We start from the raw sequence: 20527 nt of genomic DNA, 5'->3' as shown, positions 1-20527 counted from the left end.
ACAAATGCTTTGTTTCAGTTGTTCAGGGCGTATGCATGATCAGCTAACAACAGAAAGATTTTTTAGTGACTTCTATGGGAAACCATTAAGACATGAAAACGGGACCTTTTATGCCGCAATACAACTAATAGAGAATCAGGACCAATTACTCCTTGCCATATTAACTTTTATGCAGGCTAAAGAACAAGCAATCCAAAATATTATAAATCAGAGTATCATAACTGGCAATTGCTGTGGAGAAGAAGTCTATGTGCCACGTAGTAAATACGTCTCACCAGCAAATTGGCATCGCGAGTATATCTATTGGTGGAAAATAAGGTTTAGAAAACCAAAAAGAAGAATTATTTAATTGAAATAGTGTAATTTTGTTGTGGTTGGCATATCTCCGGAGCTTTACTAAATTGGAAAAAAAAAAAAAAAAAATTATTAGCTAATCAATCTAGGGAAAGAGATAAGGCAGTGCTGCAGAACTATAAATATTTTGTGCCATCTTTGGAACAGAAAAAGTTAAAATAGATCGTGCGAACCTTATGAGGCCAAGGGTACCAAAGAAAAAGAAATCCCAGGATAAAAACTTTGCTACCGAGAAGATGGACATCTCGGCCCTTGGCTGCAACCCAAGGGGCCTTGAGACAGGTAGAAAGTTAAAATTCCTGAGGATTCTTTTCATGGTGCTTACAATAATACCCCTAGCAGCTGGCCAGAACCGTAAGACTGCATGGAATGGAAAAGAACAGGCCATGCAGGAACAAATTACAAGACGACAAACCACTCAAGAAGCAGAAATAAAGACACGAACCCTTCCTGATCCCTGTGACAAATGCAATCAATCCATGTGGGTCAAGAATAAGATGGAATCAGTATTTGTGGCACACCCATATATTAGTGCAGCTTGTTATGATCATAACAGCTTCTTAGAAATTTGTGTAAAAAGTTCAAAATTGTATTGGGTAAGAAAAAATTTGGGATTCAAGGGACGAGCTCCTTACCCTAATGATAATCAACTCGGTCCTAGATACGAACATTTTTTGTGTTTTGAAAAGGATGAAAAAGAAAAAGGGTCAAAGAAAAAACTAATTGGAAAACAAAAAGAAACAATGAAGGATAGGGAAATAATCAAAAAGAAAGAGTTAGAAGAACTGGATGAGCTGTATAAACAATTAAAACAGCACTATAGCGACTGGGATTTGCCAACTTCAAACAAAAATTTGTTTGTAGATCTGATGCAAGAAATTGCCACCGAATTAGGGTTATCTAAATGTTTTGTTTGTGGAGGACTTAGGATGGCTGAAAGATGGCCATGGAGAGGTGAGGGTTTGGCTCCAGAACAATTTTTAAAATGGAATCATACACAAATTTCTAAGACCCTAAGACGGCCTGAAGGCTGGGTCCTGAGTCATCAAGTCATTGGAACAGTTTGTATAACTCGGGAAGGGAGAAAATACACTGAAGTGGTAGGATATACTCCTTGCCTATCTACTTTAGTAGTAAATTCAGACAATAACACAAAGACCTGGCGACCCAAGAGTCCTACTGGATATTGGGGAATAGCAAAAGAAATGAATTGCGAGTGGAATAATCAAACTAATTTGTGCTGGCATAACAGTTCTGGAGCTAACCCCTACCAATCCATAAAAGACTTGAAATCTTATTGGGAACAACCAGAAAATACAAAAGAAAGATGGAAAGCCCCTGATGGAATATATTGGATTTGTGGGCAACGAGCATAGTGAACTACCCTGAAAATGGGAGGGAACTTGTACCTTAGGGATTATACGACCCTCCTTCTTTGTCATACCAAGGTCTAAGGGCGATGTACTAGGAACACCACTTTATGAAACCTTAGAAAGAAAAAAAAAAGAATTAAATCTCGACTTTCCGATGGCGGGAGGAAACCAAAAATGGAAAGATGAAGAATGGCCTGCAGAAAGAATTATAGCATACTATGAACCTGCTACTTGGGCTCAAGATGGGTCTTGGGGATATAGAACTCCAATTTACCTATTAAACCGGTTGATAAGGCTCCAGGCCGTAGTGGAAGTCGTCTCAAACCACACAGCGGACGCCTTAAAGTTGTTGGCCAAACAGCATTCACAAATGCGAGCATTTGTATATCAAAACAGAATTGCCCTAGACTATCTGTTGGCAGAAGAAAGAGAAGTTTGTAGGAGGTATAATGAATCTGAGTGCTGTGTGGAAATGGATGACCACGGGGAAACCATCACCAAACTTGCTGGCGAAAAAGTAGCACATGTACCAGTTTAAAAATGGAATTCTATCCTGAAAGCTGACTGGTGGAATAATCTTTTTGAGGGTGTGTGGTGGAAAAAATTAGGATTCATGCTATTGTGTTCTAAGTCTATTGTTTCTGCCTTGCATGATATCCTATCTAATCAAACTAATCCACTCAGTAATTCAAGGAATGCAACTTACAGCCATGCCCATGGATCTAAAATCAACAGAAAAAAAAAAAAAAATTAAATTCCTTGATAGTACTGAAAGCACAATCCACTTGCACTCGAAGGAGAAAAATCGAGAAAATAGTGACTGAATGCAAAGAGAATACCCTGGCATGAGAAATGTTAACCAAATTTGAGAAAAAGTGTGAAAAGCTGAATGCCACATGAAAAATGTTAGAAAAATTAGAAGCTAGTATAAAGAAACATAGACGATACCAAGTAGCAACTTTTTAGAGCACGAATCAATATAATCAAAAAGAGAAATGGGGGAATTGTGATAAATGTGATTCGTGCTAATTAAGTTGTAACTATATTAACAAAATTGTATTTAGATCAATAGAAGACAATTGTTACAGAGTGAGAAGGGGGAGATGGGTGAGACAGGATAAAAGACATCTTACAGATGTTGGGAGTCGAAGAAGGAGGTTGGAAGAAAGTCAGATAAGAATAGTCGAAGGACGAAGGTCTGATAAGCGGCATCTAGAAATACAGCTTCAACCTTGAAGCTGTCAAAAATGGAATGATCACAAGCATGGGACTTAATTAAAGTCATGTTATGGAAAACATCTGCTCAGTCACGCAGGGCGCCTGCGCTACCTGCAGGTCACACCTCGGTCACTGATGATGATGATGATGGGCCTTCACCGGAAATAAGACCCTTAAAAGGATAAGAGACCCCCAACCCATTAGTAGAGCATGCGCCGTGCAGTATAGTTACATAGATCTTAGGAATAGAAACTAGGAGGAGCTTTCTAGAAACTTCTGTAGCCTACAGTATATAAGTGGGATTGTTAGCCTGGATGCTTTGATACGTGAGGAATGGCGAGCCACTCCCCGTATCCCCGGTCGGAGGGGGGCCCCTCCCCGGTCGGTTTTGCTTATGCTTTATACGAACCTCAATTATACTAAATTACTTACTGCCAAATTTTGTATATTCTTAAATATATGCACTTTGATTGTTTCATCTCCAATACTTTAATTGTCATCTCCAATACTTTGATTGTATTCATTTTGTTACTATTAAAAACTTACTATTAAATTTAATCTTGTTGCTTGATAAATTGAGAAAAATAGAAAATCATTCATAACAAGGCTCTGTTCCAGGTAAAAACCTACCCCAATCCTACAGTCTTGGTTGGGATTGCACGGGAGAAGCCTGCTTCTGGGTCTCCTTTTACAAGAGATTGTTGCTGGAAACCTTCAACTTTTTCCCACTGGCCCTCTTGGCTGGGTGTGACTGGCCAAGGGCTGCTCATACTTCCAGTCCCAAGTGCAGCAGTCCTAGGAAGGAGAGGGCTCCCTGCCATGGAGGAGGCACAAGCTGAGCATCTTTGCAAGCTCACTGATCTCCTTTTTCCTACTCTAGGAAAAAGCAGCAACCAACATAGACACCTGTGCAGACTTCCCAATGCAACTGAAGCCTGTAAATCCCTCACATGTTCTGCAAATCCCACGGAAGGCTGAGCAGCTCTTAGCTAGTGGCACAGCTGGGATAATTTCTCCAGTGTCCTTGACCTCTATTTCTCATGGCAGTGCTGTCATCAGTGCAAAAATATACAGCACTTTTGAGCAGCAAGAGATATTTCCTATAGGTACTAACTAGCCAAGGCAGCCCATTTTCCTGGCTCTAGCTGGAAGTCAATGTGTCTAGGGGAAAGTACAGCACTTAATCACCCACTTTGGGTGAAAATTTAGAGTGTGAAACTCTTGCCAAATTGGATCAATTATTTTATTGGCTGAAATAAGTAATTATGAAGCTTTCTTGGCATACAATTAGCTCTTTCTGTTTCCTTTTCCAAGCATTGTGAACCTTTTAGGAGAAATAGCAACCCAGATAAAATGATTCAAAAGAAAATGATTCCAAAGATCATGTGGCAATTTTTATACTTTAATGTTATCTCCACTGTAAGAAACATGGCAGGCTCCACATTTTAATTTTGAGGAATCAAAATGAATGCTTTTAAGAACTGCCTTTTATGCTAAGTGAAAGTAAGAGCAATGACTGACTGTAACAAGGGTAAAGCATCTTCCCAATGTCAGAGACAGATTTGGGGTTAGAAGATGACCCTTAGCTGCTTTTCCTGATGGTCTTTGTTCTGCAATAATAAGATTTAGAAAAAACTTACCTAAGGCAGTTGAAAGTAATTCCACTATATGCAAGACATGTCAGGGAACAGAAATTATGAGATTTATGGACAGCCAAAGAAAGGAGTAATACTTCAGAAAAATTAAAATGGCTCCTTCCTATCATCCTTCAGCAGCAGAAGATGTAGCAACAAGGGATTAGACTTGCAACCCTTCCTAGTTTTTTACAATTTTAGGAGACACTGTGGGTGCATTATCTTACACAACCTCCACTAACCTTCACAGCGTTATAGATTCAGGCTGTGATGAGTCTAGACAGAGAATGGGAAACAGAGGACAGAACTCACAAATGAGAATACTTTACCTTTGGACAGACTTTGTTTTGTCCTTCTAAGAAGTGAGCATGTCCAGGAACTGCATCCCTCTTTTCCATGGGACAGGCCTGTGCACAAGCTGTTTGCTCTCTCCACGTGTTTGCTCTCTCCTGTCCCATAACACTGCAGAGCTGTGCCATGGCTGAAGGGAGGCCAGGATCTGCAGGGGAGAGCACAGTGGGCAGCAGCTCTGCCTAAGGCATCTGATGCCACCCATTCTCATTGCAATAGGTGATGCCCCAAGCCTAGTGTGATTTGACAACCTGTTTCTTACTCTATTCTGCACTTATTTATAGATTAAACCCATCAAGACACAGTCATGCTTACTTGAATAAAAAAATTTAAAAAAGGATATGTGAGGATCTGACCACTGTGACTCCAGAGAGATCTTTGGTTTCATCATCATCCATGTTGCTTCCTACTGGCTTATTGAGGCAGAAGCCAGAGCAGGGGTTGATGGTGGTGACACTCAGGAGTACTGGAACTGGAATAAAACAAACCACTTGTACTGCTCAAAAATACATGAAACTCTACTAAAGATTACAGAAATCATTTGCTTTCAGTATCTTAAATACATAATTGCTAATGCATGCAGTAAAATTCCCTATGGGAAACCTAAGTGATGTCAAGTATTATATGCAAAGCAACCAATTTCTTGCACATTTAATCCATACAATAAAATAAATAGTGCTTTAAGATTGGAATTACACAGGAGATATTAATGCTTTATGTTAAATTATTTTCATCATGTTTACAAAATTATATGAAACATATTTTCTGAAAGCACTAACAACTTCTCTGTACAGTGAAGATTTGTAATGTACCAAATAATTTGAATTATTTTACATTCAGAAAGCAGAAAAGATTTGAAAAAAGAGTATTCAGTTATGTTTCAGCAATGTGCTGTAGTGGTGTGGTGTGGTGGCTAATTGTTCCTGGGAATAGTCCTGATGAGATTGATAGGATTGGTCATGTGAACTAGTTACTAGTCAGTGTCTAAGTAGGAAGAACCCAGGTCCATCATGCTTTGGCAAGGACATAGCAGCTCCTCAGTGTCTTAAGGAAGAAACTAAAACAAATCTCTTCATTTGGACGGACATAGATCAAGACCATCTAGCCTCTATACTATCACCTCAAGTGTAATGAGGTGATAAAAAGGATGGTAGCATTGACCTTTGGGCCACCTAATATAAACCATGTGGTTGTTTGTCGGAAAAAAAAGTAGAAAGTGTGTGCATAATGATCTTGGGTCACTCACTCTCTGCTTCATCTCTTAAATATATATGACCGTATCCCTCCACAAAGAATGTACATCAGCCTGTGCTGCCTTCTTGGGCATGGAAGAAACAGTAACAAAACTTCTGTTTTTGAAGGAATGATGTGGAAAGACAGAAAAATCTGTTCTTCTCTACATGAATGTTTCTGAAACACAAAGGTATATGTGATAGCATAGGGTTAAAGTGTTTCTAAAAATCATGGGAATTGCATACAATAGATTCAGGGGGGTGGAAAGGAAGATTGGGTCTGGTAGGCCTGGGAAAAGGAACTAGGCCCTGGGAACGAATATTGAGCTTTGTTTTTCTAGATCATGTGAAGCTTCACCTGTGTAATCATCATATGATAAATGATATGATTTTTAAATCTAACAACTGTTCGGTAATTGATTATGATTATTGTTTAATCGTAATAAGAATCATGAGAAACTATGTAATCGCAACAAAAATAATGAGAAATAATATTTGGGGGGGCCTAATGAAAATCACAAGAATGCATGTTTGGATAAGATCAATATATATATTACACAACAGAACATTATGGGTTTAATAATTAATATATAGTTATATAATTAAAAGGGTATAAAAAAATGCTCATCTCAGAGTCATGTTGGAGTCAGATTTGGGTCTGCACCCCTGATTCCCAGAGCTCTTCAATAAAGCACCTGCATGTAATCATTCTGTGATTATGTGTTTTCAATGCTATCATATGCTATAGAGCATCTTTGTATTATCTTCTTTTGCTAACTTTCAGTTTTTCCCCAATTTCAAACAGAACAGAAAGGATATCCCTGTGACAAAGAAACTGTGCTGTAGAATAGATTAACTGAAGTCAAGATCAGCTGAGCTTATCTTCATCAGCCAGTCTGACTTCATCTGGATGTAATCTTTTGACCTTGCTTCAGTAGCATTGTATCTGAACTGGAGGGAGCAGTTCAAAACACAAATCCTTTGCATTCCCCTGACTCAGAGATGTTGCTGGTTCCTTTGTGAGGGAGGGTCCCTGCTTTCTGCTCATTGACAGAGTCACTCTGCTGGAGGAGGTTCACTTGACATCCTCCTTATGTGGACACATTCTCATGTCAAATATGAGATGCACAGAACAGACTCCAGCTGAACCCTGCATGGCACTGCTGTTGGTACTTCAGGGCAGGGTGACCGTGGGACTGCAGAACAGCACAGGCAGACTCCCAGGAATTATTACCCAGAAAATTAAACACCAAACTGTTTTTATTTCTGTGTGCATCTTCTACACAAAAGCATTGCAGCATGGATGGAGGGTGATGATCCAACAACAACCTGCGAGTTCTCAGTTTTCAAACCATTTACCAATTGTCAGCTGACTGATCAATTATCCAGTACACCAAGGATTTGCAGGGGCACAAACATTACAGGATGATGGATTGTGGTTTTGCCTGTCTTTGGGTTTGCCTTCTGCTGCAGAGAGGTGGGGAAAATCATCAATGGTCTTGCATGGACAAGAAGTGATTTCTCATAGTCCAGAGAATTCAAATTGAGCAGTGGCTCCATTTAATGAGCCAGTCTGGCCTTCTTACTATTGAATAGCAATAGCCTGTGCTAAGATTTTGAGAAAGAAAAACAAATAGAAAGAAAAATCAATTTTGAGCAATTGCATCTGTCAAGATACTTTGACTCTCATTTTTAGTTTTATCATTACGCAAAAGATGTTTGTTCCAGTCTCTCCCTCTCCAGGCTGGGCTGCCTTCCTTTGTGGATTTAGATGCTCAAAGCAAGAACTGTAATCCCCAGATGGCCACAAGCACTGTTCAAGCTGCAGTTTCCAGAGAGGACAGAGGTAAGTGCAAATGCTACAGAAAGAAATGTTTCAGAAGAGATCCATACTGGGCATAGAGACCTGTGATGTACCCAGGGACAAAGTGTTAATGGGAGGCACAGAGAGACAAGTCTGTCAGGCACAGAAGCAGGGGCACAGCTAAAGCCACTCAAACACAGCCTTGTTTTATGTCTAGCCAAAAGGACAGCTGTCCTTCCTAGAACCCTTTCTCTTCCTGGCAGCCTGTATCTAAGCCTGCTTGAAGTAGGGGCTGGACAGTTATAGGTAAACAAGGTTTGATTCAAGACTGGCTACTTTCTTTAATTCTAGAGAGAATGTTTTGGTTGAGAAATGAGGAACAGACAGGGTTGAGTGCTGTGCCTAAAGGCTCAGAATTTAAAAGGATCTCTATACCAAGGTGTGCCCTCACAATTCTAACACCTACCCCTCAGCCATCAGAACTGCAGCCACATAACCATAATACAGACATAACCCTTTATTTATGAATCAAAATCTTTCTCCCACTCAACTTTTCTACCAGATATAACCAAAACCTGCTTGTTCCTACAGTGGCTGACATAGCCTGCCTAGCACGCCCGACTCAACTAGGAAGAGAGGATTTTACACCGTGCTTCTCAGGCTGCCCCAGGCATCTATTTCAGATGTTTCAAATAGGAATGGAAGGAGTCATTGCAGGACTTCCTACTGTGCTGAAACTGAGCCAATATGTGCACAGAGCAAGCTAGTGAGGGAAACCAGTAAGGAAACTGCACTGTAGTTTGTGCTAGGTCTGGCTGAGATGGATTAACCTCGTTCACAGCAGCCCCTACGGTGCTGTGGATCAGATCCGTGCCCAAAGGAGCGTTGGTGTCACACCAGTGTCCTGGCTATTGCTACACAGTGCTCGCAAAGAGACTTTCTGTTTGTGACTCTGCCCCCTGGGAAGTGCCCTGAGGGTGGGCAGGCAGTTGGGAAAAGACACAGCCAGAACAGTGGATCTCAGGCAGCCAAAATGATATTCCAAATCATTTAAGGTATATTGGATACCCCATAACATCATGGGCAGCAGCAAAACCAAGGTTTTGTCTTTCCAAAGAAGTTATTGCTCAGAGACCGGGGGGCTGTCTGCTTGTGGGAGGTGGTGAGTGATTGCCTTTGCATCACTCGACTGTTTTTTTTCTCTTTCCCTCACTTTAAATTGTCCTCACCTTGACCTATGAGTTTTTCTTGCCTTACTTTCCTGATTCTCCCTTATCCCAATAAAGAAGTGAGTGAACAGCTTAAGCTTAACTATTGGCTGAGGTCCATGCACCTCATATTATAGAAGTCATTTCCTTTCTGGACCAGTGAGATTGCTCTAGTGGATTTTCCTGGATGTTTTACTGGGTTTTCTTGTAATAATTTCAGCAGTGAGTCAGCTACTTATGCTGCAAGTTAGATGAGAACAGTAAACAGGCTTAATCAGGTAATTTTATTGGCAAACACAGAAGCTTGTCTGAAGTATTGCCATTCATGAGGGGTACTCTTCATGGGTTTTTGTCTTTGAATAACTTTATATTGTTTTAGAAAATTAAAGATGAGATGTGAACTAAAAAACAGCAGTACAGATCTGTTGCAACATTAGGAAAATACAGTTGTGGAACAGACTCCCCCATCTGAGGAACTAGATTAAAAACTTTAGCTTAGGACTTGAACAAAGAATTGCATTTTCCCATTTCTTGCCCTGAAAGAGAAAATTAAAATTCAAGCTTCATCATTTTTTTCAGTGATTACAAAAGATTTAATGATGCTGTACATACTCTGCTTAAAAGAGACTGTTTCAATTAAACATGATACACGTAAGAAAAAGAAAAGATTGCTGTGAGTGTACTTAGTACCATCTGGTCACAATTCTGTGCAATGTGTTCTAGGATGACCCTATCTTGAGTGGGGAAGTCAGACCAGCTGACTCACTGCTGTTCCTTCCAACCATAACCATCCTAGGATTCTGGGAACTCCTTAAAGAGGCTTGAGGCTCCTGAACACGATGACTTCTTGAGTTGGTGTTTATTTCTCCATGTAGAAAATGTATTTCTGTGCCTGGGCTTGGCTTCTGTGAGCAGGTCTGAGTGGACTGGCAGGTGGTGGAGCTCCTGCTGACCCAGCCTGCCCTGGCACAGAGGTGGCTGAGTTTCAGCCATGGCCCCAGGGTCTGGAGGGGCTGAGGAGCACCTCCCATCTCTTCCCTGTGCAGCAAGCAGTGCCCAGTCAGAAATTCAGCACTGAGCTCTGGGAACCTCAGCTGTTTGCTCCCCACTGCTGAGACTGAAATTTGTTCATCCTGGGGCAGTGCAAAGCAGAAGGGAAAATGCAGCTTGAGCTGCCACATTCACCATGAGCTGGCCTGCACCACTGCTCTCCCTGCCTTTCTGGGGTAGTTCAGGATGTCATACCTCACCTCTCCATCCTCATCCAAAGGCTTTGGTGGGATCTTTCCACCCACTTCCCTTCTCAATACCAAGAGGCTGCATTTAGCCACGCTTCTGCCTGCACGGCAGATGTAGCTTTAAAGCAGACACTGCCAGTCTGGGCATGTGAACAAGGGGTGTAATGTCAGCCCTGCTGTGTGACTCCAGCAGTGTCACTGCTGTCCAGGCCATGAAGCAAAGGAGTGTGTGTCTGCCTCTGCCCTGCAGAAACGTGGTAGGTGTAGTCAGGGGTAATAGAGAGGGCAGGGAGCTGCTCTGTTTTCCCAGATTTCCCTGTGTCAGATGACACAGGACTTGTGATGGATTGGGCAAGATTTAGGAGGAGAAGAAGGAAGGTGGTCTTTTGTCTTTAGGAAATCCCCAGGAAATCTATGCTTGAGAGCCTCCATTATTTCCAAAAAGACACATCTCTGGCACAAATTTGCTATGCTAAGCAAAAAATAAAAAACCCCAGTCTGCTTTTATCCAAAGACAAGCAAATTTGTTTTTGTAGATAAACTTGTAATTATAGCACAGCTGGTACAGAGATTATTTGGTTTAATTTCTCATTTGTTTATGACTGTGATTTAATTATTTCAATCCCTGTTATCAGCTCCTTTAAACTTTTAATTATTATAGGGCATCAAGAATGTAATTTATTGCCTTTTGACAGAAAACTGCTTTCCAGAAAGCGGCAATCCATCAGGTGAAATTGTGGCATTAATCAGTTTATTCCCAAATATAACACATATGAATAAGAATGACCAGAGCTAAATTGAATTAACAAGAGATCAGGAGATCACAGGATGTTACCTGGTTCTGGTCCAAAGTAATAATTTAGGATTATCTGTATAAAATCACATGAGGTTTGAATGAAGGTTTTTTCCTGCAGAACAAGTTTTTAGTATGAACACACTTGCCACCTGCCTGGGTCTGTGACGGAGACATGACATCAGCAAAATCAATGACATCAGCTTTTCAAATTATAGAATCACAAGAGGTTTTTGTGATTAGGCTGAATGTGAAGGATTCTTCTTCCTACATAAAATAGGCAAAATGTACAGGAATATAGAAGGGAGATGTTAGAGAAGTCAAAGCAAAACAAGGCGAGTACCACCTCATTTCATGCCCAGGAGACAGAGAGGTTGATCCTCTCAAACTGAGATGACCCGTGGATAGCTTTGCTCAATATCAAACTTATGTGTGCATCTGTAGTTTATTAAGATTTCGAGGTAATCCTTGTGTTTCTGTTTTAAGTGTTACACATTGTTCTGCTGTGCATTTGAAGTAAATGTTTGAGTCAATAGGCAGAGAGCACTGCATAATCCCTCCTTTCAAAAATTTTGGATCGTTTTGACATCACTCACAGAAACTGTCTCCATAACCAATGTGTACCTACAGAATGTTTTTCTCTGTGTAATTCTTCCTGCTGTTGGCTGGAATGTTTCACATTTTCTCCTCTGTAACTATGGCAGACTATTTTAAATTCAGATCTCCTGAAGTCTTTATCCAAGGTCCCGCTAAGACTGGTGTGGAAACAACTGCTGGAGGCCACAGGGAAGTGTAAAGGTGGATTTTGAGGCTGAGGAAGAATATAAAACATGAATTTTACATTTCGGTATTGCTCCTGGCTCTGCACAGAGTCTGTGGATCTCCTGCCCATCACATTTCTCGTGGATTGGGACCATTGATTTATTCTGAAAGATATATCTGACTTGCTGCAGATGAACAGATTAAACTACACTTTAGAAACTGTTATATCAACAGTTCTAGAAGGCAGATATTCAAACATATAAAAATACCAGTTCTTTGGTAGGAAAGAAAATGGACATATCCATTGACAGTTGTCATGTAAGAAAAAGGTGGCTAAACTTAAAATTTTATAATTTTATCAGTAAGCACCTTAAATGCATTAAAGTTTGACCAATATTAAAATTGCAATGATCCAACAATATAATGTCATTTGTTTTTCTTTATGCTCAACATCTGGGCACATATCACCAGAGCCCCCTGTGCAAGTCAGAGTCTTCCCTGATCACACACAAACCTGGATGATTTGCAGCATCCTCTGTTCAAATTCTTTGGGTTTTTCTCTGGCTGTTTTTGCATTTTCCCCACAAGTTTTGAAAGAACAAGCACTGCTATAACAAGGTATGCCACCATTACTTAATGTAGAGTGTAAAACAGGATCACTGAATAGTTTAGGTTGGAAAAGACCTCTAAGATCATTAAATCTAATTGTTAACCATTAAACCATGTCCCTAAATGTCACATCTACACATCTTTTAAATACCTCTATGGATGATGACTCAACTCTCCTGAGCAGCCTGTTCCTGACAACCCTTTCACTGAAGACATTTTTCCCAATATCCAATCTAAACCAGGGATGACAGCCATTTCTTCTGGTCCTACTGCTTGTTACTGCTCCATTCTATGAAATAGAGAGACTTGAAGCTTGTGATTTATGTCTCTTCATATGCATGTGTGTGCACACACACACATGTGCAAAATTATTAGATGCTTCAGTCAAATATTTCTGAGATTAAAAAACTATAGAACATCAGATACCCAAAATATCAACTGATTTATGTATCTATGACTCTTAATTAAATCCAATATGAATTAAGCCTACTGGAAGGCTACAGCCTATCGTTGGAGAAGAGTGTTATTTATTTTGAGTGCCGGAATTAATTTCACAAGGTTGCTTAATGGTGCTGTCAAAACAAATACATTTTGCAGAAGAAAAGAGCTGCCAAAACAGGAAGTGACTGAAGAAAAAAATACATATTCATAAAGAATTCTTCTATTCATTTTTATATTAATTAATTAATTAGAATCCCCGCAATTATTGTGCTCCTAAAGATCTGTTGCCTGTTTGCTAAGCTGTACAATGTAATGAGCTTATTATAAAATTAATGCTGCTATGATTTCCTGAATGACTATCAGACCTCATTGATATGAGGTATCTTATAGCTAACATATGGTCCCAATTCACTGTTAAAAACTAAAAGAATTCACCCATACACATGAAAAGAAAAAGAAACAGAGCAAAAGAGTTTGAAAAGTATTAATTTGATTTAGATTTCTTCTAAGTGCAGCCTTCTTTAAGGGCATAAATACTTAATTCTGAATTTTCCAAAGTGACAAATTATTTCAGACATCTTACTGTGGATACCTTTTATGTCAACACTGTTCTATGAATATACAGCAAATCCTATTCAAAAGAGTAGTATTTTTTGGTAGCTATCATAATGTTAAGCTTGAAGTGGAACAGGAATTTTCTATATTGCATCTTCCAATGGTCTTGAACATCTGTGATTTTTTTCTCAATGCTCCCTCACTGACATCTAGTGAGAAATTCAAAGTTCTCAGCAGTTGATTTAGATGTCTGTCAATGCTTAAAATTTTTGAGTTCCAGAGAAATTTGGTTAATTTCTTTTTGTTTCCTTGATGGTGATAGCAGGCATTGTGGGCATCAGAAACAAGAATGAAACCAAGAGATAATAACTGCAAATCCCATTTCTTCACTCTGGCTATCCTCAGCTTGGAGGATACGTAAAAAGGGTTCCTGGAATTGTAACTTTTTTCTTCTATGAAATCTTAATTCTCTAGGACTTGGTTTTGCGAAGTATTGAGCCTTCTGAAACAACTACTCATGACTGGGGAGATAAATGCCTGAGGACCACAAATTTCAGAGTGTTGTTGCTCTAGATGTGCCTTGGGTGCCACTAAGGAGATTGTCACCTCAGCAGCTCAGTCTCTCCCATTAGATGTGCTGCAGAGCACAGTCACCTGTCACTGCTGGCAGCTGTGTGCAGGGCAGGAGCTTTGGGCACCTGTCACTGCTGGCAGCTGTGTGCAGGGGAGGAGCTTTGGGCACCTGTCACTGATGTGTGTAGTGGAGGGAGCTCTCTCACCCTGCCTGCATCATTCCCACCTGCTGTGTCACAAGTGGGATCCAGCTCCTAGAAGGAGCAGAAGGCTGGGTGGGGCTATCAGAGCTTCTCAGATGTATCTTTCATGAAAGATTTCAAAAAATAAGCCAAGAAACCTGTTCTTCTATATGCTTGAAGTGGCTCCTTGTCTTTTAGTAAAACCTGTGAGAAAAAACTTGTGATTTTGTGTCCTGTTGAAAAAAAAAATCAATTTACAGCATTCTCCAATAATAGCCTGCATGGGTTCATAACAAAACCCCACAGTAAGTCAAATCACATCTTCCTCAAAACGATGGTCTCTGCATTTCCATCAAGAAAATGTAATCAGAGGAGGACTCTGCTGCCTTCCCCAGCAGTGGTAGAATGAATGGTCTCTGCTAAGACTATTTGTACAGGAAATTTCATTGCTAAAAAGCTTTAAAAGGTGATTTTAAAATGTTTTGACAATGAAGACTACCAAGATCAATAGAAAAACTGATGTTCTGGAAAACCAGATCCAATTAGATGGAGATCTCAATGCACTGATCACATCTGCTGTGCACAGGCAGTGCATCACAGCCCAGCAAATTCATCCAATTCACTCTTCACAGACCTACCTGTCCCCACCTCCTGTCATGGACAGACCTGCAAGAAAACATCAGAAGTGCCCAAAAGAGCCCCAGTCACTGAAGTCTCCTAATGAGTGAACACTGGACAGGGAAGATGAGCAGAGCTCATGCCTGGGGCCACCACCACAGCACTGTGCTGGCACCAGGGCTCCAGGAAGGCAAATTAATCAAATAACCATGCAAACTATCAAGAAAGAACAATTTCCTCACAGAGAAAGAACAGAAATACCTGTAACCACGGATGCTTAAAGAAATAAAAGTTGATACAAATACACAAAATTATTCCCTACCTTACTAGATTCCCTAGTTACTTATCCAACCACTCTGTCTCCTGCTCAATTTTATTGTGTTACACACAATATTTCTACCTCTAGTAAAATGCATTTTGAAGAAATAGAGAACAGTTAGTGTACCCTTATTTTTGCCTAGAATATATCATCAGATTCTTTCTGCCATAAAGTGAGAACTGCTGGTTGAGACTTGGAATGGAAAAGGTAGAAAAGTTAACAGAATCATAGTTTATTAATATGAAATATATATTCCTGTAATAATAATTTTTAGTATAGAGGAAAGATAGAAAAAGCATTACAATAATATTTGAGTATTATTTTAATATGAGTCCATAAAAATAATCTAGCATAAGCTCAATCTTAAACGTGAGGCTTTTCCTGATAAAACATATAATATACTTTGCCAGATCAAATATTATTATAGCAAGACATTAGAAAGAAGAAACATGCAACTTTCATTCAAATTAAAATTTTGAATTTTTCTTTCTAGTTATGCCCCTCAAAAATTATTTGTAAAACATAATTTAAAAGATTGTAATTTCTACGGGCACAGAGATTAGTATGGCCTGCCTGGGTAAGAAAGGAAATCAAATTCTGCAATGTCTGCAGTTATTTAAATTATGCAGAAAGTTTGTGTATAAAAGTGAAGATGGAATATTAAGCAAATTAAGAAACAGAACCTGTTTGTCATGTTGTACAATTGACTGAACTAAATAGAAAATAAAATTGAAAATTCTCACTGTCTTAATGCTATATTTTTCTAGAATTTAGGACACTTTTTATACTTTGCAGTGTGAGGTTTTCTTAAGAAAAATTGCAATGATTTAAACTCTAACTGAGAATTCGTTTTCCTTTATTTCTATACAAATTCTGCAATGCTGTTAACAAAAACCCTCTGCTTCTTGTTCCCTCTGTTTCCTTCAGTACAGCATAGCACCATTTTAAAAATCATCTCAGGATATTTTCTCCTGGTACAACTAACAAAATACAATTCTGAAGTGAGAGCTGCCCTCAGAGACCCTCCAGGCTGGGGGTGGAAGAGAACAGTTTCTGTAGGGGAGATGGGGTTCTTTAGTAAGCAGGCTTCCTCAAGAGCTTTGGCTTTTGTTTACTTTGTTTTTTCTATTCTGGGGAAAAGAATAAGGTGAGAATAAAAGCTTAAGGTGCTCTGAGACTGGTTAAAAGTTAGGTTTCTCTAGCAGTAAAAATAGAAAATCCATCTGTTGATCTGTTCTTTGATGTGACAGAGCTCCTGATAAGGGAGCCCCAAATTATTATCACTTCATTTGACATGTTAGAAACACTGACATGCATTAGGTAAATATTTACTTCAGGCAAGAGTGTTTTTAAGAAAATTATGAAGAAAAAGTTAAGTTAAAAACCAGTCAGTTCAAGTGAATACCAAATATTATTTATAATGGAATGAGAAAGCAGAAGGGAAACATTATCTATGTGCAGACAGCTCTTTTGAGTGTATGGAAATTCAAATGAAGAAGCAGAACTGAAAAAAGCATGATACATTATCTTTTAAGATAAATCAAAACGTGAATGAATAGTGATCTCCCTGTAGTTTTCCCAGGAAAATCATGGTGTCCATGCATGCTCCTGCTAAGCAGTTTAAGGAAAATAAGCATTGTGGCTGCATTAGTTTCAGCATCCCCTGTGCTAGAAACATGCTAATAAATAGCATAGAAAAAAGAAAGAAACCAAACATTACAAGACTGAAAAGGATCTCATTTGCAGTTTCTGTAGCATGGCTAAATAAAGCTTTTTCTCAGTGTTTCAAAACAGTAAACAAAGATGTAGGAGCTGACAGCAAGGAGCACAAGTGAGACTAAATGCAGTTTTTATCAATGAGGGTAGCTTACCTTTGCAGTGACCTCCTAGGAGAGTAGCAGTCTTCTGGAAATTTCTTTAGTCAAAATGAGATTATTTTTTCTGAAAATCATGCTGCAGTTTACATTAGGCTTTATTCGGAATGTTCTAAGGCTTTTTAATGTCAGAAACCCTAGTCAGTAGTTAGCAGATTTCAGATGCAAAGTGCTGGCTAAGGTTGTTATATAAATAGAGGCAAAAGCTGAGGCACACTGAGTGTTTTTATACTTACTGAGTTTGGGACTCTGCTTCCTTCAGCCCAGGATCTTGGAGAAGTTGTGGACTGGAATTAGGACCAAAAAATAGCCTTTGCTTATTTATGATTAGATTATGACTTTTATTGGTATCCCTGATGAAAAGGTCTGCTGGTCCAGGTACTGCATCACACAGAAAGCTGCATCTGCCTCAAAGGCAGAGGATGATGTCCCATATCTTAAACAAGCACAGCATCTGATGGCACACGTTTAGGATGCAGAAGATAGCCAGAACTCTGACCTCAGCCACTGCTTGGGAGCATCTAGCACTGGGCAGAGACATTACAAGGGCGACAACTACACTGGAGGGTCTGTGGAGTGTGTCAGGGTGGCTCAGGACTGTTTTCTCTGAGCCAGCTCCAGCACATGGACCGAGTTTTCTGGGGCAGCAATGTCACAAGCCAGGAGCACTGTCCTGTCAGCTCATCAGGATGGTGGCCTTGGCTCTGTCCTGGAAGCACAGTAATGATGACTCCACTGCTTACTGAGCCTGCAGATGCTGGATGAATTCAATCTTTGACTCAGCATCTTCCACAGTTTAAGACCCAGTTTATGTAATTACTTCAATGAGAAAGTTTGTTATTTCATTAGTAGGCACAATCAAACTTTTAACCTAAGCCTCTCCTTCCCAGAGAGTTTTCCCTCTACCATGGAAGAGTTGTATAAGCTCCTAAACTTGGCACAATTTCAGCCAGCAGTATTGTTTGCACATGGGTGGATGGAATGATGGATTTCCCTTAAATAATGGGCCTCCTGTTCATCGACCAGCATGATGGTTTATGTGTCGTTCCCCTGGCAGCTCTGAGATGAGGTGACAGCCTACCATCCATGCAGCAAGAACTTGGGCTCTCTTCAGTGACTGTGATGTTCTTACTGCTAACTTCACATACTGCCCCGACTTACACTTAGTGGGACCTTTCCACTTGTTCCAATACTCAAGTCTGGCTGACTATGCCCAAGGCTGGTAGCTCTCCTATGGCTGGGAGGATGTAAAATAAACCCCTCAGCCAGTGCCAGAATTCCAGCAGCCATGCAGCCTTCACAGGGTGGAGAGAGACATGTGCCTCTGAAGGAATGGCAGAGCAGCTCAGCTGAGCTCCAGGCAAAGGGCAGCTGTGTTTCCAGGAGTCCTAGTCCTGGAGTGAGAATACAGACTGCTCCTTGAGCATTGCTTACACAGGTAAGGCCAGCCTGTGTGCCAAAACAGTGGTGTCAGTCATTGCATATCTCCAAAGTGATGTCCTGTGTTCAGGTTCTGCTGCAGTACTTAACTGCAGATATGTGGATGCTCAGTGTCAGACAACAAAAAATCCTGTTCCCATAAAGTGCCAGTGAAAATGTTTGTCCCCCGTATAGAAGGTGCTCAGCAGTTCAAATTAAATATACCAAAAATGATTTATCTTGCTCACAGTTGTAGAGCAGATTAATATTTTAAGCAACACAAACCACATTTAAATTTGGATCTGAAAACACACACAAGGTAGCTTTGAATGGTGTTGAATAAACAGAACAATTTTTCTTAATTATTTTTGAATAATTTGCTTGTTTACACATAAGTGGAACTTAGTTCACTGGATTTTTATAAAGTAGAAAGTCAATCACCATGAAAGCAAATGTTTCCATTCTCACACTGCTTTATTGATACATTTTGAAGGCAACATTGCCAGAATTGGCAGGTGAGTAAAGAATTGAACAAAAGCCATCAAAATCAATCTTTCCTTGGACTTCAATAATACAAATTATTTCTCAAATACTTTAATATTGATATATCACTCAAGAAAATCCTGGGTAATGAAGAGGGTCTGGGTGACTTCTGAAGCCACAGCTCTGCTTCTAAAAGTGTGGGACAACTCTGCATGGAGATGGTTTCTCCAAGCAAGCAGGGAGCCTTAAGCTTCTCTAAATGAAGTCCATAAGGAGTGTTCATAAGGAGCAGAGAGTAGTGGAACTTCTTGGGACATTCCTGGTAGTGCTTCTCCTTCAGGAGATGCCACCTCTTCAGATATGAGGTGTTTCACATGAAAAAGGTTCGTTTTGCTGAAGTTTTGCTGTAACCACAATGTTTGTTGAGTGTGGAGGGGCCTGGGCAGCCTTTGTGGCTGTGGATCCAAGAGCCAGGGACCCCGTGCATCTGGGAGAGTTGGGATAACTGGCAATAACTGCATGGATAAGAGACAGATTTTATCAGGTATTTCTACTCTGAGTTAATGTTGACTCCAAAAACTCTGGAAAATCTATCTGCTTACTTGAATAAGTACTATTTTTACCACTGGTAGTTTGCGTCAATCAAGGTACATATGAAGTGATAATTATCATCTCCTTATGGAAGAAGGACACATACCATGTTTTTAGCATGCTTTAATATCTGGGGTTACATGAAGTTGAGCAGGTGAAACAGCAAATAGTTTATGCTTTACTCTGAAAGTCAATTCCATACAAAATTTATTTTCTAAGTAGGAAATTAAAGGTTATGCTTTCTGTCCTTTTTTCCCCGTGTGGCTAAAGTGTGAAAAATTGATCGATCATCATTTCTTAGGCACTTACTAAAAGAACCACTAATGGCTTCTGACAAAAGCTGTGCTGATTTAGCCCTACTTAGGAATGTCCACCCATGAGCTTTCCACCTGGCCATAATCCCACCATCCTCAGGCAAATTCACACACACCAGCCACCACCATCTGTGACCACAGCACCCCAGTCATGTCCCACAGGGCTGCCTTTCTTCCCTGGCTGCCAGTGCTTTCCTTGGAGGGAAGGGTCTCACCTGGCAAACAGCATCCTTTGCTCTCCTCAGTTCCTTCCTCCCTCTCCCCTCTTCCCCTGCAGCAGAACCTGGTTTCTCCAGTAAATTTAGTCACTGCCAGTGATTGGTAACTTCCTTGACCTGCTGGGGGTTGTGGACATCTTCCACAAAGGCACAAATATCTTGAAGAGCATCCACCCACAAAGCTGTCAACACGTTCAGGACAAATGCACCCCACTTTCTCAGCTCTGGCCTGTACTTTCCAGCCCAACAATGTTCAGACTGTGTGACACTGCCTGTGACTCCAGCTTTCTAAATTATTCTCCCTTACAGACATTTTTCAAGAGCTTTTTTTGTGTCAGCATTCACCAGTGATACACTGCTGTAA

At 40.1% G+C, this 20527-nt stretch overlaps 1 long non-coding RNA gene across 3 annotated transcripts in view; it reads right to left on the bottom strand.

Annotated features, from left to right (window-relative positions):
• The window catches only part of LOC148225117 (uncharacterized), a 42590-nt gene extending 25283 nt beyond the window's left edge, over positions 1–17307 (bottom strand). For all 3 annotated transcript variants that reach the window (XR_015802604.1, XR_015802605.1, XR_015802606.1), the window contains exons 1-3: positions 17136–17307; positions 5246–5402; positions 4909–5078 (exon numbers count right to left, since the gene is read on the bottom strand). This is a non-coding gene — a long non-coding RNA (uncharacterized LOC148225117). The remainder of the gene's footprint in view (positions 1–4908; positions 5079–5245; positions 5403–17135) is intronic.
• Between the last annotated feature and the right edge of the window lie 3220 nt (positions 17308–20527).

Source organism: Sturnus vulgaris, chromosome 1 (genome assembly GCF_052056855.1).
Source record: "Sturnus vulgaris isolate bStuVul1 chromosome 1, bStuVul1.hap1, whole genome shotgun sequence".
NCBI lineage: Eukaryota > Metazoa > Chordata > Aves > Passeriformes > Sturnidae > Sturnus > Sturnus vulgaris.
The sequence above is the reverse complement of the archived record's forward strand: the minus strand, read 5'-3'. Positions and strand labels throughout refer to the sequence as shown.